Source organism: Carettochelys insculpta, chromosome 6 (genome assembly GCF_033958435.1).
Source record: "Carettochelys insculpta isolate YL-2023 chromosome 6, ASM3395843v1, whole genome shotgun sequence".
In the NCBI taxonomy this organism is placed as follows: domain Eukaryota; kingdom Metazoa; phylum Chordata; order Testudines; family Carettochelyidae; genus Carettochelys; species Carettochelys insculpta.
Window position 1 is genome coordinate 85,864,555 of NC_134142.1, and position 24,508 is coordinate 85,889,062.

The window sequence follows — 24,508 nt, forward strand, 5'->3', positions numbered from 1 at the left end:
ACTGTGTATGTAATATCTAAGAAATATTAATCAGGAACTGGTTATGTGTAGGACAAAAAACTGTTATGGGGAACTAAGTCTGGGAAATGTATGATGGAAGTCTCATGCAGCCACTTGTAAAACCTCATTACAGTTTCTAAAAATTATAAATGATTTTCTAATACAAGAGATATGGAATCCAACCCAAGGGAACTATTTGATACTTTATTGTGCTGGATAAAGATAAATTAATGACTCAACCTGAAATTCATGATTGCCTGGAGACCAGTGATCATGACCTGATTACATTCAATGTGGGCAAGCAGAGGACAGTCTTAACTATTAATAAATATGCAGAGTGCTTAGAAGGGGATAATTTGTCAAGGCTGAGGGTCACCACAAGAGAAACTCAACTGAAGAAAAACTGTATCTAGAAAAAATGTAATGAAAATGTAATTATGTAAAAGGGATGTGTTAGCTGGTGAAAAAGCCATGATACCACAATCAAGAAAGAGACAACTTAAAATGAGATGAAGTAGAGGCAGCAATTAAAATTTGTTTAGGTAGAGATATAAAGGCAGATAGGAAAGAGCTTGGAATAGATAAAAACAGATGTTCTAAAATGCAGAAAATCGATAAGGGAAGCTGAAGACATCAAATAAATATCCATGACTGGCAGGTCTAAAGAAAGTAATTAGTTGGGGTTTTCAAGTAGATTAGGAACAAAATCCTAACCATGAAAAAAGCTCATTACAAATGGAAATGGTAAACTTCTTAATAATACAGAAAAGGAACAAATGTTAATTTTCTGTTAATATTTGGAAAAAAAGCAAGGTGATGCCTTTGTATCAAATGAACATGTGAAAGTACTTTCTAGTCTATTGCTAACTGAGGAGATGTTACGTATTATTATCTCCATATCAACATTTTGAAATCAGTAACTTGTATAACATTTGCCCACAAGACCTAAAGAGTTGATTCACTGTTTGGTTTTTTTTTTTAAGAACTCTTGAGCTAACAGGAAAATTCAAGAAGATTTGAATAGTGCTACTGGTCTGCCAATATAATCAAGAATTGAGTAGGATGTTCATTCCATGACAAAATAATGGAAAAAAATGATGTGGAATGTTTTTGCTGAACTTTTAAAGATCAGGATTATAATTAATCACAGTCAGAATGGCTTTTATTGAAACTAGAGCTAGCCCAACCAAATTTAATTACAACCTTTGGTTAAATTAAAAGTTTGCTTGATAAAATAACTGTATAGGTGTAATACGCTAGACATGCTTATTCTGATTTTTATAAAGCTAGCACGATAAAATATGAACAGAGCCAATATTAAATGGACTAATATATATGGCCCCTTTCATCTTCAGAGATGGTGGTTAGCAGAGGTGGTGAGGATATATGGACAGTGCTGGTGTCTGCAACTTCTCTCATGGCATATCCATCCAGCACTGGATTTGCACAATCAATTGCAATAACTGCATGTCAGTCAGTTTACAAATTCTTGAGTCTGAGAGTTTTTTCCTCCTAAGATGAACTGCTTTTTCATGGGTTGCACATATACTATCAAAGGATGATGTGCCCTGTCGTAGCAATTGTTGCCAGGTATTTTGATCTGATGATGCAGATTCCCAGTATTTTGGATCAATGTTGAATTTTTTCATGGTGTTTTTGCATGTATTCTTGAATCTTAGCTTTGGTCTTCCTGTTGTTCTCAACCCACATGACAGTTCATTGGAGAGGATTTGTTTGGGAAGACGTTCGCCACCCATTCTTTTCACATGTCCAAACCATCATAGTCTTCTGCTCTTGAGGATCACTATGAGGCTGGATATGCCAGATCTTGACAGAACATCTGCATTTGAAACCTTATGTTGCTAGTTGATATTCATAATTCCACAGAGGCAGTGAAGATGAATGCTCTTCAATTTTTTCTCCTGTTTGAGTAGGTGGTCCATGCCTCAGAACCATATAGCAGGATGCTCAATACACATGCCTGCTAGATTAGTATCTTTGTTTTCACTGTCAGCTTAGGATTGTTCTGTACTTGTTTTGTAAGTCTGCCAAAAATAGTAGCTGCCTTCCCAGTTCTGATGGTCAATTCTTCGTTCATGGATAGGTTTGCAGTGACAATAGATCCAAGATAAAGAATTGCTGAACCGCATTTTATCCAAGATGACATTGGGTCATTGAGGTATACCTTGAGTAAATACAATTTTCTTCATTCTTATGTCAAGGAAAAACAACTTGAAGGCTCTGGATAGAGAATTCATCAGTGACTGTAGCGCGTCTTCATTATGAGCAACGAGAGCTGCATCATCTGCAATGAAGAGTTCCCTAATGCGGACTTTCTTGACCTTAGTGTTGGTTTTGAGTCTTGCAGGTTGTAGTGAAAGCCATCTAATCTTGTGTGGAGAAATACATCACTGCATGAATTTTGAAATGCACAATTTAGTAGAACTGAGAAGAACATGCTGAAGAGGGTAGGGGAAAGAACACACCCTTGTTTGACTGTGCTGCTCATCACAAACGGATCCAATGTAGATCCGTCATATTGCACTATTGTTTTCATGTTTTCATGGAAGGATGTTATGAACTTCAGTAGGGTTGGTGAACAGCTAATCTTGGTTAGTACTCTGTATAGTCCTGCTCTACTAACTGTGTCAAACACCTTTGTTAAGTCCACAAATGCTATGAATAACAGCTTTCCTTGTCCTCTGCATTTTTCCTGTAGTTGTTGAAGTGAGAAAATCATGTCCATTGTTGACCTTCCACCCCTGAAGCCACATTGTGTTTCTAGATAGATAGATAGACTCGATCTGTGAGTTTTTGCAGGTGTTTGAGAATGACACAGGCAAATGTTTTGCCTGTGATGCTCAGTAATAAGATGCTTCTGTAGTTGTTGCAATCACCCTTATTGCTTTAGTTTTTACAGGTACTGATGATGTGTGCATCCTTTATGTCATGTGGGACGTTTCCTTCTCCCCAACATTTTAGGAGTAAATCATAAAGGAAGGGGAGAAACACAGCCTTCTCTGTCTCCCAGGACTTCATCTGGAATTCTGTCACTTCCTGGTGCTTTTCCATTGGAGAGAGCACCAAAAGCTAGAGAAAGGTCCTCCTCTGTCAGCTCTGCGTCTAGCTCAGACATTTCTGGAAGAGTTGGGATAAGGTTGTCAAGCTTAGGTTGTATTGTACGCTTGTGGCAATAAAGACTTCCACCCATCTGGACATCTGCAGCTTTTTGTCTGTGATCACCTGTCCATTTGAATGCTTCAGTGGGGCAACTTTGTTAATGTTTGGTCTGAGTGCTTTCTTCAATCCATCATACATGGTTTTCAGATCACCCAAATCAGATGCCTTTTGAATATTAGAACATAGATCAGCTCAATACCTGTTTGTCCACTGCCTGGATTCCTTCTGAGGAAGAGATCTTACATGTCAAAGTTGATCTCTTTTGCATTGAGATGTTATTCGGATGTGTCTTGTGCTTTTTTTCTTCAAGAAGAGGCCTAAGAATATCAGCATTTTCATTGATCCAGTCTTTGTTAGAGAATTTACATGTTCCAGAGGCAGATATGGCACATTTGTGATACAGAGCTAATTCTGACAGCTGAATTTGAGAAGCCTTTGACCATTTTTATTCATTTTCCCAATACTGTGATGACCAAGCAGACGGGCCAGGACTGATGGCTGCTCCAACTCTTGCACTGAAGTTACCAAGGATGTACAGTTGATCGCCAGTTGGAAAGGAGTCAATAACTTTATGAAGATTATAATAAAAGTGGTCATTGTCTTTGATGCATGATGCCAACATGGGTGCATAAGCACTGATGATGTTAACATATCCTGACTTGGAGCAGAGCATCAGGGATATAATATGTTCTGATTCAGCTGTAGGCATATTGATAGATTTCCACAGATTGTTCAGAACTGCAAATCCAACTCCGTAGAGGTGATGCTCCTCTGAACTCAAGCCCTTCCAGAAGAAAGTGTAGTTGTTTTCGTTCACTGACCCATCATCTCCCATCCTGGTTTCCTGGAAAGCAGCGATGTCAATGTTCCGTTTGTGTAGCTGTTGATCTGTGACTGCTGTTTTGCATATTAAATGGATTAAAAACTGGTTAAATGACAGATCACAAAATCACTGTTAATGGGGAATCCTCATTTAATGCGCATATTTGTAGTGAAATTCTGCAGGAATCAGTACTAAGACAGAGGTGTTTCAATATTTTCATTAAGTGGTTTGGAAGTAAAATCACTTCTGATAAAATTTGTGGTAAAATAAAAATTGGCAGAGTAGTAAATAGTGAGGAGGTCACAAAGCAGTTATGCAGAGTAATCTGAATCACTTTGTAAGAATATTCATTCAAAGTATCCATTCAAACAAAACACATTTTAAAACAGCTAAAAACAAGGTTGTACCCCACAAAGAATACTGAGAGATGACTTAATATACCAGATACTAAATGACTCTTCAAGATAGCAGATTAAGAAGGAATGATTTCCATTGTCTGGAAGCTGAAGCCAGATGTATTCAAATTAGATACTATACACAATTGTTTAAGAGTGAGGTTGATTAATCATTAGAACAGCTTGCTAAGGAAAATGGTAGATTCTCCATCACTTGCAGTTTTCAATTCAAGATGTCAAACACAAGTTATGGCGGTCAACAGAGGGTCAACTGTATAAAACCCATCAGCCTTTGTGTGCAGGTTAAATTAGGTGATATAATGTCTTGTCACTCAGTTTCCTGAACAAAAATGAATCATTGTTGAAGATTAGAAAATATTGCAGCCTGTGGCCAATTTGACCTTTTTAGTAAAACATCTTTTATAAATTCATTAAATTTCTTCTCCATATCCAAACTCATAATAACTAAAGTGATTATCCCAAATCACTTCCTATAGTACACGTGGAGACCAGTTCAGCATGGCCAATGTTGGAACCCAATTAAGGTTTTTAGGGAACTCACCTTCCCGCTAATCTGATACCTTTTATCCATGAAAATATGTTTACACACGGAGCCCTGGGTTTAATTTTATAAATGGTGCGACCAGGAATTTGATTTTGCAAATTCAAATGAAGGGTTTCTCGCAATCAGGCTTGGGTCTATGTAGAGCCATGAATTAGGTCTGAAATAGGACTTATACTGAAAGATTCCCATGTTAGACCATCTGTAATTGTAATGTGCATATACCTGTCAGTCATGACTTTTAACTTCATTATTACTAGCGGTTACAAGAGTCAGGGCTTTCTGTATAAATGTACTGAATGCAAGTAGCCTTGTATATGTAGGTTTTACATAACAGCATTTGTTAATTTTTAAAACAATTATTATTTTAACAATTAGTAATCTTCATACATAAATTTAAGAAGTGGTTAAGTATTCTTGAAGTATATTTTTTGAAAAATTGCCTTAAACTAATTTGATATAAAATATATTTCAGAGTTCAGTTGGTGAGAGACATTCAGCATCTATTTCTTTAGTTGACTCAATACTGCTTAACTTTTCAAGAACATCTTTAAACATCTGAGAGACTAGCTTTGTTAGCATCCCTCAGGAGCAGAGAGTATATCAGGAAGTGTTTTGTTTTTCATACAACTTATGAATGATCAAGATCTCTGGTGCAAAAACAGAACTTGCTTACAATTTACATGGACTGGAGAGTTTAGAAAAATCGCTGAGGTGATTTCAAGCCTGTTAAATTTGACTGTTCCCCATTTCTCTCCTCTTTCTTCAGGCAGCAGCAGCACTTGACAATTTCTTCATTTTTATGGCACTTTCTGGCTGAAATTCAGAAGCAAAAGTAAAATCATTTTCTGTATTATAAGCCAGTGAGAGAGCATACCCAGAGAGGGTGACTATATTTCCATATGCTGAATACAGCACACCTGCAAAATTACTTGTCTTAAAGTGAATTCAATGAACTATGCAATACAAACATTTAAATTAGCATCAAATTGACTGCGTGCAGTTGGAGTTTTTATTTATCTTCTTATTGTTAAGGCTTTAGGGCTCATGCAAGGAGGGGTGACCAGGCCCACTGATATGGGGTGGGCTAGGTAAAGGGGGCAACTGCCCGAGGGCCCAGTGATACAAAAGACCTCATGGATCCTGGCTGCTGATGCTACTACTGAAGCAGAGGCAGTGGTTGGAGTCCAGGGACCTTTAAATAGCTGACTGCGTCCTGCATGGTGTGCTCCCAGAAGTGCTGAGGGCTAGGGAATGGACACACTGCAGTTGGGGTGGTACTGAGAGCTGGCTGATCCCAACCCTTTCCCTTTCTCCTAAGACCGTGCCCCTTCTGAGGGTACAGAGCAGCTCCCATCCCTGCTCCAGGGGCCTGTCAAGAGTGTCAGCTGTGACACACATGAACCTCTTTCACACTGAAGTGGTGAACTACTGACCCAACCCTCTGACTTCCCTGACAGAGTGGGCTCTGGGACAGATCTAGGCCTCCTGGTGTCTGGCTCCACATCTTCCTGAGACAGTGTCTGCGGGAGCATAAGGTTTCACAGGCTGCCCTCCCAAGCTGCTTCCAGCCACAGACAGTTGGTAGGGAGAGGGAAAGGTGACCTGGGTCATGTCTTTGCAAAGCTCATCTCTTCCCCCATCCCCACACCCTCCTATCCTATGGCTAGAAGCAGTTGGTCTCTGCCTGCTCACAATACACTGAAAGGCAGCTGACATGTCAAGCTTGCTGTTGGTCACCAACGTAACCCAGCCACTTCCTGTCCTTGGGCTACAGCACAGGCAGGAAGGGGTAAGCCCTATGGCGGTATTGTGCATAGGACACAGGGAACCTGACTGCTGGAACTGGGAAGAACCCAGCCAGAGAGATGGCACAGCAGGGGAAGGTACATAATGGACAGGACTCAGGAGTGTTGCGGGGAAGAAAGTGCTAAGCTCCTTCCCAGGGGACCTGTTGTGGAGCCAGCAGGTTAGTGTAAGAACCAGCTGGAAATCACATCCCTAACACACCACTCCAGAGCTTAGCTGGGGCAGATAGGCTTCCCCAGGCCAGTGCCGTGCAGCATTGACACATACAGGGCACTCTGAGTGAGGGAAGGTTTGCCACATAGTGCTGGGAGTGGGATGTGCCCTATTGGGGAGGATATGGAAGCGCATCAGGGCTAGAGTGAACAAAGCAGGGAAGAACAGCAAGAGAGGGAGCATGTTAAGGGATGATGAGTGGGCAACATAGGCAACTTGTAACCAGCCTGTGCCTGCCTGCACTTACTAGCCATTGCAGCAATCATTAAGTGACATCCTGAAATGTGATAAGGGGAGGAAGGGGGTCTCTGCTGTCTGAGATGATGTGTCCTGGCAGACCAGCAGGGTGAACACCAGGCACGGCACATTGCAGCTTTGCCCCACAACTAGATTTGCATATTAACTCCCATCATTGGCCCCTGGACACCCTCCACCCACACTCACTGACGGTTGGTGGGCTGCTGGCCAGCAGGGATCCAGCCAGCAGCAGGACCTGCAAGTTCCAATCAGACGGCGCAGAAAACCCAGGACACTTTGACCATTTTAATAAATAGTAGGGACATCTGAAGGAGGGCTTAAATACGAGACTATCCTGATGAAGTGGAAACAAAAAAAGCAGTCCAGTAGCACTTTAAAGACTAACAAAATAATTTCTTAGGTGATGAGCTTTCCTGGGACAGACCCACTTCTTCAGATCATATCCGTACCAGAACAGACTCAATATTTAAGGCACAGAGAACCAAAAATACTAATCAAGGTTGACAAATCAGAAAAATTATTATCAAAGTAAGCAAATCAGAAAGCAGAGGGGCAGAAGCGGGGGTGTCAAGAATTAGATAAAGCAAAGTATGTAAAAGAGCCCCTATAAAATTGTCATCCCAGTTCAAACCACATGTTAATATGTTGAATTTGAATATAAAAGAGAGTTCAGCAGCCTCTCTTTCCAAATGGCTGTGAAAATTCCTTTTCAGTAAACCACAGACTTTCAGGTCATTAACAGAATGGTCCACTCCATCAAAGTGCTGGTGACAGGTTTGTGATTCAGGAGTGTTTTTGTGTCCGTTTTATGCCCATTAATTTTTTGTCTAAGAGAGTTTGAAGTCAGTCCAATATACAAAGCATGTGGGCATTGTTGGACCATGATGGCACATATGATGTTGGTTGAGGAACACGAGAACGTGCCCATGATTCTGTGAATAACCTGGTTAGGCCTAGTGATGGCACCTCCAGAATAAATATGTGGACAAAGCTGGCAATGGGCCTGGTTAAAAGTAAAAGTTCCAGGATTAGTATTCCTGTGGTATAGACTGTGGCTGTTGGTAAGAATCTTCTTAAGGTTGGAAGGTTGTTTGTAGGAGAGAACAGGCCTATCACCTAGGGCCTTCTGGAGTGTGCCATCCTGATTAAGGATAGTTGTAGGTCTTTAATGATGCATTGCCGTGGTTTGAGTTGGGGGCTGTAGGTAATGACCAGTGGTGTTCTGTTCTTGGCTTTTTTGGGCCTATCTTGGAGTAGCTGGTCTCTGGGTGTTTGCCTGGCCCTGTTGATTTGTATTTATTTCTCCTGGTGGGTTATTCAGGTTAATGAATATTTGGTAAGATTTTGTAGTTTTTGGTCTCTGTCAGTAGGATCGAAAAAAAATGCAATTGTACCTAAGGGCTTGACTGTAAACAATGGATCTTGTTGTGTGTGCAGGATGAAAGCTAGAAGTGTGTAGGTAATTATAGCAATCAGAGGGTTTCCAGTAGTGTGGTACTGATCAGGCCATCCGATTTGTACCTTAGCATCCAGGAAATGTATCTGTCGCGTGGAGTAATCGAGGCATAAGTTGATGGTGGGGTGCAGATTGTTAAAGTCTCTGTGGAATTCTTCTAAACTCTCCATACCATGGGTCCAAATCATAAAGATGTCACTGATGTATCATAAGTAAAGGAGAGGTAATAGGGGACAAGCGCTGAGGAATCATTGTTCCAGGTCAGCCATAAATATATTAGCTTATTGTGGGTGTCATGTGGGTGTCCATAGCAGTTCCACAAATATGGAGGCATAAATTGCCCCCAGATCGGAATGGGTGAGAACAAAGTTACAGAGGTCAGACACCAGACTGGCTGTGGTGGACATCTATTCACACTAGTGTAAGGATACAGCAAGAAGCAGAGCAAAAGCTCACGTTAGTGCTCTTTGCTTAGATGATAGCACATTTGTCCCAACAAAAACGAAAAGTCCTGTGGCATCTTAGAGACTAAAAGATTTATTGGAGCATAAACTTTTGTGGGCAAAGACCCGCTTTGTTCAACGCATCTGCTTCTGCAGGTGAGTGTTTGAGGTCACTGCCTTATTTCTATTGTGCTTTTTTTTAATGGGCATTCCATTTTTTTTATTTTATTTCTGCCCTATAAACTCTTATCCTTCATTATCTTGTAATAAAAAAGGACTATAGTCAATTTGGCTTCCAATAACATTTTCTTCTATTTTTCAAACCTTAAGCATTGATTTAGCTACTCTGAATCTACCCCCAGTGACTTTGTTTTATGCCTTTTTTTAACTTTTTCATTAGGTCCAGTAGGTTTATATGGGTACACTATATATATATATATATATATATATATATATATTTTAGGACTTTCTGAAGCTCTGTATGCTGACTTGTAAGTTTCAATATTTATAACCTTAACTAACAGATTTACTCAACATTACTCAGGTCCTTAACTCAATTAAGTCTTTTCTTTTTAAATAAAAGGAAAATATACATGTGTCATTTAAATCATTGTATTTTCCAAAAATTGTGTTATCTTCATATAGTTAATTTTTATTTCACATTTCTATTCTGTTTCTTCCCTTCTGCCTCATCCATGCTGCCTCTGGAGTGTGAGGCTACATTAACAACAGGCTAACCCTTAAGGTCTGAGCTTACCACTAGCTCATCATTTCATAGTAAGACAATCCCCGGGAAATATCTCACCCTTGCACTCCACCACCTCAGACAATCTTCACAGTCATCATTGCTGTGTACAGCACTAAATTGTTTAAGAGATATACTGTATGGCCATGTCTACACGGGCAGCCTCTGTCAACAGAGGTCACTATCAACAGAGGAACCTTGGCAGTTCCTCTATCAACAGATTGTGTCTTCACACAAAAGCAGATCAAAAGTGCAAGATGCTGTGTTGACAAAGAGCAGTCAAACTGCCTGGCCCTTTTTCAATAGAATGACTGACCTGAAGCTCTGCAAACATGGCTGGCCCGTGGAACCGAAATCCCTATCTGTCAACAAAAGTGTCTACCAGGGCACTCTGTCAATAAAACACTGTTGACAGAGGCATTATACCTGAATGGAAACAGGGATAATGCTGCCAACTGAACAGCTGAGTTTTGTAGACAAACTCTTGACAGATGGCTGTAGCCGTGTAGATGCTCAGCGAGTTTTGTTGACAGAAGCTGCCCGTGTAGACCTGGCCTGTGTGTATACTGCCTTTTGTGTGATGAAAAACATTGCCTTGGAACCTAACCCCCTTCCCATTACATTAATTCTGATGGGGAAATTGGATTTGTTTAACATCTTTTTGCTTAAATTAGCATTTTTCAGGGATACATGGTGACAATGTAACACAAAGTAACATGATCTTCCTTCCCAAATTAATTAACACTCTTTGGTGAAACAGGAAAACCTCCCCCATGTAAGTTTGTAACTGCATGAAACTAATTGATGTTTGGCGGTGTGCATGAAATGAGCTATTATTGATTACTATCAGGTATTTGTGGCAAGGTAGGGAGAGAGAAAAGGAGAGACTGACACTTCCCTTTCACCCCTCAGTCATATCACATTCTTACACATTTGCTAAAAACTAACTCAATTAAAGCCAACCATTCCTCTTGTGTCGCAGAGTAAATGGGAGGGGGCTCTCATCTATCCCAATTAAATCTAGTCTAATCATGCACATCTTGAACCATTCTGCATTATTGGCTCAGCTCCGACTCAGATCCAGAATTAGCAGGAAAACAGAATTTCTAAACTATTGATGATTTTGAGACTTCAGGGGAAAAGTGTCCATGTTTTGGGTGAAAGTAAAACTTCTCACAATTTTCAAGATGCAGATGCATGGAACAGAATCTGTTATGGGAGAACCAACCTAGAATTTTCTGTTTCGCTGGACACCTGCTGGAAGTCTCTTGTGAATTACTCTTTCTCCCTGCAGGCAGAAAATGGAACTGGCAAGAGGCTTCCAGGTGGAATGAGGGTGGTTGAGAACTCTATTTGCCTCCTGGGAGCTCTTTGTCTGCCCCTCACCAATTGACAAAAGCCTTCCAGACAGTCAGCCAGGGTGATGTCTTTTTCATTTTTGCAGCAGAATACTGATTTGTTTGTCAATTTTGCGAAAAGGGCATTTTGTGTTGGAAAATCATTCCGACAGAAAATTGCTGACCTCTGCTTGAGTCCCCATTTTCTGAATCAGAAGCACCTCCTACATCACTTTGGGTTTTCTAAATTGATTCAATCCTACCTCCTTACAGCTTTCATGAGTTGACTTTAGTTACAGTTTAGGCTGATATTGCTTTAGGTATCCCCTCGTTTCATGCTGGATGCTAATGTGAAACAACCATACAACATCCCTTCCAGTCTCATCTACCACTGTTCCTCCTTTTTCTCACAAGTATAGAATGAGTGGAGGAAAATTTCATTTTCCATCTGTGGGTGCTGGCGTGTGTGTGTGTGTGTGTGCGCAATGTCTGATTCTATTCCATTCGCAAGACAATTGTTAGATCCTTTAAAGATTTGCTTGTTCTTTCTGTTCAAAAGCCCTGTGTACTACTTTAAACCCACTAGACACCGCTGTTCATTAATGTATTACACCATTCTCATAGTTCACAGCCTGTTGTTATAATTAAAAGCCTGTCTTGTAGCTTACCCTCTCAAACAGGTTTGAAAGCCTGACACTTCAGAGACAGTTACAGAGAGATAGCGATGTTAGGCTGTATATTCACAAAACAAAAAAGCAGTCCTGTAGCACTTTAAAGACTAACAAAATAATTTATTAGCAATCATGGGGCAGACCTACTTCTTCATCTCTGGAAACACATTAGCATAGATGATTACTTTTTAATAACATAAAAAGTATTCATTATAGTGGTGGGCACTAATATTACATAAAACCTGGGTGGATAGGCAGTTCTGCTGGGCATTTGGATCATGATTTTAAGAGGAAGAAGTTCTTATTTACTGTGAAATAGTCTGCCACTTTCTGGCTTCTTCCCTGTCTCTAAGGCTGACTTGATGTGCACACGTGCGGCACAAAAGGAGGCAGATGTTGTATCTATAAGATAAACCCTGTTTTTCATTAAAAGTATCTTATTCTGTTTGCTGTAGATTCATGTTTCACATTTGTAAAGGGAAAAAATAGAACGTATTCAAAGACAGAACCAAACTGCCAGGATGGTGGTGTCAAATGAACATATATATAACCTGATTTCCTAAAAATAACAGGCTTTCATATCCAGTGTTAGATATTAAGAGATGTATATCAGGTGCCTGCTAGGACTGTCTCTTTGAATATTTGCAGTATTTATCTATTGTTGACATTTTATGCACATTTTTCTTGCAAAATCCATTAACTTACTACATTATCAGGGAAAAATATTCTGTCTGAATTAAAAATCCCAACATAATATTAAGATAGATATCATTGTAGCAAGGAATAAAAAATGAAAAGTGTGACAGTGAAGGAGCTTGCCTGGCTGGAATTAGCTCCTCTAGGAGAGTGGCATGGTGGATGAATAAATATTTGACTAGGTTTTTGGCAGAAAAATATTTCTTCTACTGAGAAGGTTCTTCAAAGTAAGGAGCCATTTTAACATAACTTTTTCTTCACTACAGTTGTTTAGGACTATCTTAGGACTACCTCTGTCCTGAACAGAGAAAAATGTAGAAAAGTGTTCCTATTGCTTTACAAATAATTACTTCATACAATCACAGAAATGTAGATCTGGAAGGGATCTTGAAGTGAGAAGAATATACTTAGATCATCACTGATTATCTAACCTGTTCATGAAAACCTCTACAGATGCTGATTTTACAAGCCTTACTAATATATCCTAGTCCTTAAACATCCTTATGGTTAGAAATATTTTCCTAATATTTAAATCAAATTGTTTTTGCTTCAAAGCTCATTACTTCTTGTTCTAACTTCAGTGGTCATGGAGACCAGTTGATCACAGACCTTCTTGTAATGGTTTTGTCAGCTCCACTCTCAGTTTCCTTTTCTCGAGACTATTTAACATTTAACCTAAGTTTTGGTATTTTTAATATTTCCTCATAGCTCAGATTTCCTAAACGTTTTATTGCTTTTGTTGCTGTCCTGTGGACCAGGACTCTCTCTAAATTGTCCACAACTGGACATAGTATTCCAGCAGAGACCTCGTCAGTGCTGAATTGGGTGGAATATAACTTTCCCATAAGCACATCCCAGAAAGGTGTTTGTCTTTTTTTGCTCCATGCCTGACCACTATAACTTCTCTAATTACACCCACCAAATTGACAGCAACCCACTGCTAACTATTCCTTGAGTATGTTTTTTTTTCCCCAGACAATTGTGCATCCATTTTATAGTCATTTCATCTTGACCACATTTCCCTAGATGGCTAATGAGAATATCAAATGATATGTCATCAAAAGCTTTACTGAAATCAATATATATGATGGGCACTGATTCCCCCTCCCCATGGATTAGGCCATTAAAACTGTCAAAGAAGGAAGTTAGGTTTGTATAACATGATTTTTTTTTTTTTTTTTTACTTACAAAGCCTTGCTGGCTATTGCTCATCACCCAATAATCCTCAAGTGCTTACAAACTGATTGTTTAATAATTTGTTCTAGAATATTCCCAGGTATAGAAGTTGGTCTGATTGGTTTATAATTACCTAGATAGTGTTTGTGCCCCCTCCCCGACTTTTCAAATATAGGTACTGTTTTCCCTTCTCCATCCACTTGTCCTCCATTGTTTCCCAAGTATAATTGCTAACTGTTCTGAGATTTTTTCAAGTCCTTAAAATACACTACTGTGAACCTCATCAGGCCCTGCCAATTTGATATGTCTAACATAAGAAAAGATGAAGAACTATGCCTACATGAGGAATCTGAAAATCTCTCTGAGTGCACCTTTTCCTCCTTTCTGAGTTAAATCTCTCAAGTACACTTTTCTTTTCAGATCTCTTTGCATATCCCCCCCACCCCACTTCCAGGACCTGGGTTCAGCACCTCACCTACTCCAACTACTCATAAGCCGTGTCTACACGTGCACGCTACTTCGAAGTAGCGGCACTAACTTCGAAATAGCGCCCGTCACGGCTACATGCGTCGGGCGCTATTTCGAAGTTAACTTCAACGTTAGGCGGCGAGACGTCAAAGTCGCTAACCCCATGAGGGGATAGGAATAGCGCCCTACTTCGAAGTTCAACGTCGAAGTAGGGACGGTGTAGTCGTTGCGCGTCCCGCAATGTCGAAATTGCGGGGTCCTCCTTGGCGGCCATCAGCTGAGGGGTTGAGAGACGCTCTCTCCAGCCCCTCAGCTCAATGGTGGCCGCATGCAGCGGCCCCTTAATGGTCCCCTCCCCCTCCCTTCCTGTGCAGGAAGCTGAGGGAATGTGCAAGCGGCAGCCCAGACAAGCGGCCAGCCTGCACGTCCCTCAGCCATCCAAACCAGCCACCCCACCTGCGATGGCTGCCCGGCAGCCCCCCCCAGCGCCCCCAGGGGACCCCCCCCAAGGGGAGCCAGGGCAGCCAGCCCAGCCAGGCGGGCAGCCAGGCTGGCAAGCGGCAGCAGGGCCCCTCCTGGACGGAGGCCGAGCTGCGGGACCTGCTGGGGCTCTGGAGCGAGGAGGAGGTGCTCCAGGTAATGGGGAGCAAAAGGCGGAACGTGGATGCGTTCGCTCCACTGGCCGACGGCCTGGCTGCCCGGGGTCACACTGCCCGCACTCCTGATCATGTCAGGAGTAAGGTGAAGGAGCTGCAGCAGGGTTACTCCCAGGCCCGGGATGCGGCCACCCGATCTGGGGCCGCCCCTGTCACTTGCCCTTTTACGGGGAGCTCAGGGACATCCTGGGCCCCCGGCACACCTCCTCCCCTCCGGCCACCCTTGATACTCCAGCCGACGAGCCCCAGCAGGCCCTGCAGCCGGAGTCCGCCCCGGAGGTAAGCCCCGCACCCCGGGGGCCCCCCCCGGAGCCCACCCCCGGGACATCGCGGCAGAAGGAGGAGGAGGGGGGCTCCTCCTCCACAGAATCCGGGCTGCAGATCCTCCTCCTGCCATCCCGGAGCAGCAGCCAGGCCTCCGCCCCCCGGGGATCTCCCGACCGTGGGAGTGGACCGACAGGTATGTACCCCCCTCTGGTGTACACCCCTGGGCTTGAGGGGCGGGGGTAATAGATATGTGTCCAGGGCCCCCCACATGCTCACATGGCCATGGCCCCAAGGACAGCAGGGCCATGTCCCTCACAGCAGTGCATCAGCCCTTGCCCCCCACCACCCCGCACGACAGTGCCATGCCCCATCCCCGGGCCAGGGGGGAGCGGAAACTCGAGAGGCCCCCGGGAGGAGGGGGTGGGACACCCCGCAGCAACAGCAGCAGCAGCAGCATGTGATGGAGTGGGGGGAGTGCAAAAGGGAGACAGGCTAGATATGAGCAACAAGAGCCGAATAGCTCCCAGGGGCAAAGGATGATCCTGGGCTCCGCTGGCAGGTGACACCTCTGCCCTGAACAAACAGGAGGGAGGAGCCGAGCTGGCTTGGAATGGGGGGGGAGGGCGGGGGCCACAGGTAGAGGCTAGGGGAAGGGAGATCTGGAAGGCAGCCAGCCTGAAGAGGGGGAAAGCTGCATCCCCGAGGGGCACCCCTTGGGGTCTTCTCCCCATGACGGGTTGGAAGGACTGTCTCTTCCGACAGCTGGTGCTTTCACTCCTGGGAGAAACTGGGCATCTGTGGCCTAAGAAACCTCTCCCGTCAGACCCTGCGGAGTGAAGTGAGAGTCGCTCCCACCAGGGGACGGGGTGCAGTGCAGGGGGACCCCTGAACCCCATCCATCACAGCAGCATCTCCCGGGGACGGGGATGGGGAACCTGCAGCACAGGGCTGGGGGGACAAAGGCCTGTCTCCATTCTTCTTCCCCTCCTTCTCTCCTGTGTCCTGCACCTGCACCATCAGAAGGACCGGAAGAGAGCGCCGGTGAGGCATCAGTGGTCTTGGAGAGCCCTCCGGGGCCATCGCTCCAGGCAAGCCCCTCAGCCGAGGACTGACCGGCCCCACGGCGGGCTAGACGGCGGACCCTGCGCCACCACCAGCTGACGGCAACGGACCCCCAGCTGCTGGCCATCCACCGTCGGCAGCTGGAGGTCACGGAGCAGCACCTGCAGCTGCGGGCGCTGGCCTGGCGCCAAGAGGCATGGGGGCCTACATGGAGACTTTCAACCACCTGGGGGGCTACCTGGCCCCCCATGCCGCGCCGGCCGCCGCAGCGCCCGATGTGCCTGCTCCACCCGCCGCACCACCAGCTGTTCCGCCCGTCACCATCCCATCCGCCGTCACCCCGCCACCCACCGCCGAGGGCCGGAGCGCCAAGGGACCCCTGGAGCCAGCTGAGACTCGCCGGGCATATGTTCCGGTCCGCCCCGCCCCCAGCCAGCCCCGGACAGGGCTGCGGCCGCGTCGGGGCTCCCGGCCGCCCACGCCCAGTGCCGGACTTTAGGGGCGAGGGGCCCGGGACGTGGCCCCCCCCCTTGTATATAGTTGGGACTTATTATTTTGTGCCCCCCGTTTGCCCCGTCCCCCCCATGTAAATAGTTCTCCCCTTTATCCTCCCTGGTTTTCTTTTTATTACTGAGCACACTTTTTTCTTACTATTGTTTTATTTGTACATATTACTTTGGTTCCACACGTTGTATATAGTTTGTTCTTTTATATATTTATAGTTAAAAAAAAAAGTTCTCAAAGAAAAAGCACTTTAAGTTCAGCCACAAATGCGTGCTGTCATTTGTCCAGGAAAAGTGGGAGGGGGGTTGCGGTTGGGTGCTTCATGGTGTGGGCGTTGGGGCCGGAGTGTGGTGGAGGAAGGGGCGGGCAGTGGGGGGGCCTGGCAGAGTTCACCCCACGGCCTCATCATCGAAGTGGGCCCGCAGGGCCTCCCGGACCCGACTGGGGGCAGCAGGTGGCTGCATGTCGGCCCTGCCGGCCTCCACAGCCCAGCCCTGGAAAAAGTCCTCCCCCTTGCTCTCCACCAAATTGTGCAGGGCGCAGCAGGCACCCACAATCAGGGGGATGTTGTTGGGGCCCGCATCCAGGCGGGTCAGGAGACATCTCCAGCGTCCTTTCAGGCGGCCAAATGAGCGCTCCACCATCCGGCGCACGTGGTTCAGGCGCTGGTTGAAGCGCTTCTGTCTAGCGGAGAGATGGCCCGTGTACGGGTGCATGAGCCAGGGTCAGAGGGGGTATGCCGCCTCTGCGATGACGCAGAGGGGCATGGTGGTGTCCCCCACAGGGATCTCCCGCTGGGGGATGTAGGTCCCCGCCTCCAGCCAGCGGCACAGGCCCGAGTTCCAGAAAACCCGGGCGTCGTGGGTGCTGCCAGGCCAGCCCACATAAATGTCCTGGAAACATCCCCGGCTGTCCACCAAGGCCTGGAGGGCCACAGAATGGTAGCCCTTGCAATTCATGTATCGTCCTCCACTGCGATGCGGAGCGCGGATGGGGATGTGAGTCCCATCCAGAGCCCCGAAGCAGTTGGGGAAGCCCAGGGTGGCAAAGGCCACGATGGTGGCATCTGGGTCCCCCAGCCTCATGAGCCTGTGCAGGAGCATGGCGTTGATGGCACGCACAACCTGCAGGGAAAGCACATGGGACAGCACCAATGAGGGGTGAGCAGGCCCTCCTCTGCCCTCCCCTGCCCTCCTCTGCCCGGGCCCCCCTCCCCGCGCTGCCCTCCCCCTGTGGGTTCTCTTACCTCCATGAGGACAGCCCCGATGGTGTCCTTGCCGACACCAAACTGCTGCCCCACGGATCGGTAGCTGTCGGGAGTGGCCAGCTTCCAGACAGCGATGCCGACCCGTTTCTCCACTGTGAGGGCACGCCGCATGGTGGTGTCCTGGTGCCTGAGTGCGGGGGTGAGCCACTGGCACAGTTCCATAAATGTCTGCCGGCTCATCCTGAAGTTCCTGAGCCAGCGGTCATTGTCCCACTCCCCAAGCACCAGCCGCTCCCACCAGTCGGTGCTGGTGGGGTAGCTCCACAGCTGCCGGTGTGTGAGGCGGGAGTAGGGGCGGGGTGCTGCAGGGTTGGGGGTTGAGCCCTGGGGGCAGCTTCTCCTCCGGTGTATCAAGGAAGTGCTCAGCTGCCTCCTGCATGGCATGCCTCCTGCCTCCTGCCGGGAGGGCTGGGTGGACCTCTGGCTGCTGCTGCTGCTGCTGCTGCTGCTGGGGGTCCATGACTGCGGCGCCTGGGGTCTGTGTGCCTATGGCTCCTCAGACCGCGTGCTGTGCAGGCTAAGTGTGTCTGGGAGGGGCCCTTTAAGGGCGCTGTTGCCCCAGAAGCGCTAGTCCGCCCTGTGACCCTGTCTGCAGCTGTGTCTGGCATCCCTATTTCGATGTGTGCTACTTTGGCGTGTAGATGTTCCTTCACTGCGCCTATTTTGATGTCGGGCTGTGCAACGTCAAAGTTGAACATCGACGTTGCCAGCCCTGGAGGACGTGTAGACGTTATTCATCGAAATAGCCTATTTCGATATAGGCTTCACGTGTAGACGTAGCCATAGACACATAAACCTTAAGGCCACTGGGCATGGGTGGCAGGTGTCATAGGCAATGCCTTCCCAGTCTGCCTGAGGAGGCCCTGCCTATGTCTCAGAGGCTGAGCAAGGAGATTGGGCGGGTTGGTGGGGGCTGGTGTGCTGCAGCTACTCAGTGCTAGGGCTAGTGGCTCAGCTGGTGGGGGGCTTCATGGATGGGAAGCCAGCCAGGTGGTGTGACTGGGGAGGCTGTGGCCATGCCTCCCACCAGGTGCTCTGGGGTAAGGTAGGGCTGTGCCACCCATCTGGTTCCCAAATACTTCAGTGGTGGCTGGAGCCATGCCACACGCCTGGCTTTCTGCGAGTGGCTGGGACTGCACCGCCCACTCATATCTCTGGCACTCTCCTCGTGGCTGGGCTACCCCGGCTGTCCGTTGCTCAGGGGTTTGTGGGAGCAACTTCACCCAGCCAGCTTTCCAGCTCTCGGTGGCAGCTGGGACTGCACCACCCACCTGGCTCTGGGGAGACGGATATCTTGGGGCAGAGGTATTTCATGGACTCCCTATGTTTTGGGGCTGGGAGGCTGGGACCACACTGCCTAGCTACCCTGAACTCCAGGGCCAGGAAGCAGGGCCCAGCAGCCACATTGGGAGTGTAGGGGTCTGTGCACACAATAGGGTCAAGGCTTCAGGCAGAAGGGGTGGGGTTGGGGAAACTGTCTCTCCAAGGCAGTGATCGCCCACTGACCATGTCTGAAGGTACCATTATGAACAGTCAATCTGACCTCCTGCGTATGGCAGGCCATAGTACTTTCTTCCGTTGCTACTAATAATGGAGTATGTAGAAAGCCAAAAAACAATTTCAGAATGACTGGAAAAAAACACACAAATTAACAGCAAAAATATTTTAAGTATATCAGTAGCAGGAAGAGAGTTGAACAATCAGTGAGGCCTCTGGATAGAAAAGGCACTAAAGGAGTGCTCAAGAATGATAAGGTCATTGTGGGAAAGCTAAATGAGCTAGTTGCATCATTCTTCATTGCAGAAAGGATAAGGGACAGTCTCACACTTTCGGCATTTCCTTTAGGTGACAAACCATAGAAATCATAGAATCATAAAATACTAGAACAAAAATTAACTTCATGTGGTCATCAAGTCCTGCATTCACATCAGAACCAAGCACTATTTAGGCCACCCACAACAACTGTTTGTCCATCCTGATGCTAGAAAGTTTCAGCGATAGAGATTCCACAACATCCCAAAGGCAATTTATTCCAGAGCTCAACCATCCAGACAGGAATTTTTTCCTAATATCCAACCTAAACCTCACCTGGTCTGAGGACTAGTCCCAATCTGTGGTGTTGATAAAGAAAGTTTTTGAGTAGACTGATAAATTAAATAGTAATAAATCACCAGGACAAAGATGGCATTCACACAAGAGTTTCGAAGGAACCCAAATAAAGAATTGCAGTACTACTAACTGTGGTAATGTCATTAAATTCAGCTTCTGTACCTGACAACTGGAGAACAAATCATAGGACACTAGCTTTTAAAAAGGCCTCCAGAAGCAATCTTGTCAACCACAGACTTGTAATCCTAACTTCAGTACTATACAAATTAATTGAAAGTGTAATTAAAAATTAAAATGATCAGGCCCACAAATGAACATACTTTGTTCAGGAAGTCAAAACAGCTTTTGTAAAGGGAAATCATGTGTTGCCTTTCTGTCAGCATTCTCTGAAGGAGTCCACAGTTAAGTGGACAAGGATGATTTGGTGAGTATTGTGTTCTTAGACTTTCAGAAAGTCTTTGAATACAGTTCTTCACCAAAGGATCTTAAACAAAGTTGATAACCATAGCTTAAGTGGGAAGATTCTTGCATGGATCAGTAACTGGTTAAAAGACATGAAACAAAAAGTCAGAATAAATATTCATTATTGAGAATGGGCAGAGGTAACTTCCATGGTCCTTCAGGGATCAGTCACCTGTTTTCTGTCCAGAGAGTGTGTGAACCTATCTATTCTGCACATACACAGAAAACTTCCTGTGCGTGCCTAAGCTACCATATTGCGCACTAGCCTTTGTTAAAGTTTAGATTTTTGCCTTTAACTGATTTTTTGTAACTTGCCCAGCCAGCTAACGCCACAGTGGTTGCTCCATTGTTTCTCTGTTAGACACAATCACTCTTAAGGGCTCATCATTCCAGTTTTTTGACTGGAGTAGAGATGACATTGTCAGCTCCTCTGATTTTTCCAGCCTCCCTCTCAGAAATCCTGTGCATAAAATATATTTTGAGATCCAGAATAATATTCATCATTCTGTGCTGTTGTATTAATTTAGCTGAAATCTATTCTCCAAAAACTTAAAGATGTTAACATGTTCCAGTAATTGTCCAGGATTAAACAGGTTAAACAAGGCTTTAGGATTTATGTACAAAGACTTCAGCCTGCTTAGTACTATGGCAAGTGTGACATTCAAGTCCTTTAAATCTTTTATTAAAGATACAGGAAAAAATGGAGAAAACCAAAGAAAAGCACATGAAGTATAAACTAGTAAGTAAGGCTTTCATTTAAAAACCTTCCTTGTTCCTTTCCTCTTCAGCTGCCCCAGGCATGACAATCTTTTAGATGACAATAACTGTCCTTCTGTTATCCTATTTTCTAGAGGACCAAGCAAGACAAACACAAAACAGGGAGAGAAAAGAAAGCAAACACAGGCAATGCAGTTTCTGTCTCTGCGGTTGACTTTCACGCACAGCCTTTATTGCTAGAGAAATGCAGGCATAATACCTAATTTCATCAGCCACTGTGACTCACAAACTTGTGCCAATGTAAGGATATTTAGGGTACTGTCCTGCATGGTGTGTGAAAGTTCTGCTCAGGAAGCCAATAGCTACCCAGTCCTCATTTTCTGCCTGTGGCTACACCCATACGCCAAGCCTGTTCTTCCCAGGACCCTGCCTTATGCGCTCCATGCCCTCCCCCCCTTCTCCTTGGCTACGTATACACTTACGAAAAACTTCAAAATAGAGATGAGAATGGCCAAATCAAAGAATACTAATGTGCTGAAATGAATATTCAGCGCCTCATTAGCATGCTGCTGGCCATGGCACTTCGAAAGCAGCATGTTTCGCTCATGCATGGCTTGTCTACACAGGGGGTCCTTTTCTGAAGGACCCTGCAAACAGCTGGTAGGAATAAGGGGATTTTGATGTTTGCAAGGGTCCTTTCGAAAAGGACTCCCTGTAGATGAGCCATGCTAGAGTGAAACGTGGCAGTTTCTAAGTGCTCCTGCCAGTGGCATGCTAATGGGGTGCTGAATATTCATTTCAATACCTCATTAGTAGTCTTTGTTTTGGCCATTAGCATGGCCATTTTGAGGTTTTCGTGAGTATAGACGTGGCTCTTCTTCTTTTCCCTGTCCCCACATTGGAATATCAGTGCATACACATGCCGGTTGTTATACACTTTTTTTTTTCATAGATGGGATTTTTCAAGTCCACTTCACCAGCCGCTCTGGAACCAGTCTGGACCATACTAAAAACATCTTATAGCAAAAGGCGGTGATTGGTAGAATAACCTGGCCACCAAACAGACCAATTTTGAACACATCTGTTTTGCTTCATTGATCTTTCGTCTCATTATCCTTGTGTATCAGCATGAATTTAACACAGCCCTTGAATTATATCGATAGACGCTTATTTTTTAACAAATTTAGGTTTTTGTCTTCTTTTTTTAACTCTTTCACATCTACATTTAGGTTTATATGTTATTGTGACATCTTATGATTTTTCATTCATTTTTTAAATTCAGCTCACAATGGCTGTGTCTACCTAGACCCAAACTTCGAAATGGCCATGCAAATGGCCATCTCGAAGTTTACTAATGAAGCGCTGAAATGCATATTCAGCGCTTCATTAGCATGCGGGCAGCAGCAGTGCTTCGAAATTGATGCACCTTGCCGCCGCGCGGCGTGTCCAGACGGGGCTCCTTTTTGAAAGGGCCCTGCCTATTTCGAAGTCCCCTTATTCCCATGAGCAGAAAATGACTTGGAGATTAAAGTGGATGAGAAGCTAGATATGAGTCAACATTGTGCCCTTGTATCTAAGAAGACTAATGACATTTAGGTGCATTGGGAGAAGGACTGCCACCAGATCTAGATGATTGCATCCAGTTCTTGGCCCCCCACTACAGAAGTGATGTGGACACATTAGAGAGGATCCAGCAGAGGGCAACAAAAATTATTAGGGGGCTGGGGCACATGACCTATGAGGAGAGGCTGAAAGATTTATGTTTGTTTAATCAGCAGAAGAGTGGGGTTAATGGGGTGCTGCCTTTAACTACCTGAAGGGAGGTACTGAAGAGGATGGAGAGAGTCTATTCTCAGTACTGACAGATCACATAAAGAGGACCACTGGTCTCAAGTTGCAGAAGGGGAGGTATTGGTTGACTATTAGGAAAAAAACTGTTTTACTAGGAGGGTGCTGAAGCACTGGCATGGATTACCTAGGAAGGTGGTGGAATCTCCATCCCAAGCAGTTTTTAAATTCTGCCTTGAAAAAGTCCTGACTAGGATGATTTAGAGTTGGTACTGCTTTAGGAAGGGGCTGAACTTGATGATCTCCTGAGCCCTCTTCCAGCCCTAGGATTCTATGAAAGTTCTCGGTAGTGAGAGAACCTCAAAAGTATTTAGCACAGTATTAAATAATGTTTGGCTCAATTCCTTTATGAACATGTAACCCCCAGGATGAAATAGTATTTTAAGGGAAATTTGGTATAGTTTGTTTCCCTGCAACATATCATTTACATGGTTTCAGCTTTCTTTTTCCCTACAGAAACACAAAGATACTTCAGTGTCTTCACTTTTTTTTTCTTAAACTTTAGTTTCTTTTCAAAGAAGGCTGAACTCAGCCATCAGGTCACAGGAAACTTAAAGGATTCTACCATTCATCCTGCTAAGAATCTTTGCCAAATAAAGCTTTATTTTTGAATGCACTATACAGTTTCATGAACAGCTGAAGTGCTATCACCTGGGTTTTACACTGGGAACTGGCAATAGGTAGTGTGAGAAAGGAAATCTTTCTCAAATTTTGCAAGCTCCTGGGCAAGCAGCTACTCCCAAGGGTAAAGCTGAACAATATATACAGCTGCTGCAAGTCAGGTTTTTTATACTACTTGACATTTATTGTGGTTGCTTAATAGGCCTTTCATCAGAAGAACACTCAATCCAGCTAAAGACAAGGAGCCAAAACCTAGCTATCAGAAATTAAAAATAGTAAATCCAAAAAGCTCTCCACTTAACTTATAGACTAATGGAACTGTGTGGATAAAAATGTCCAGGCATTTATTTGTCAGGAGTTAGCTGTCAGCTGGAAGTTTAGAGCTAGAGCAGATTTTGGAGTGACAGATGTGCAGGGAAATAAAGTGATACAGCCGCAGGAGTCTTTCATTAAGCAAAAGGATGTATCTCCTCCTGTTTGTTTAGTCCTATTAATTTTAAGTGGCGTGTCACTTAGAATGGATAAGAGAGATGACCTGCCTTCCTGTATGAGCTGAGAATGCAATATTCAAAGTGTGCAGGGAGGATGGGCACAAATTAAATGCTTTACAAAAGAGAGAGACCATTGTGGTATAGATGGCTGTTTCATATGTCATCTTTTGCAATGTAAATATCCACAATCATTCAAATTGGTCTGTTGTTTTCTAAAGGAAAAATAAAACAAACAAGCCATTTTCTTCTGTAAATAAAATATCCTGTGACCA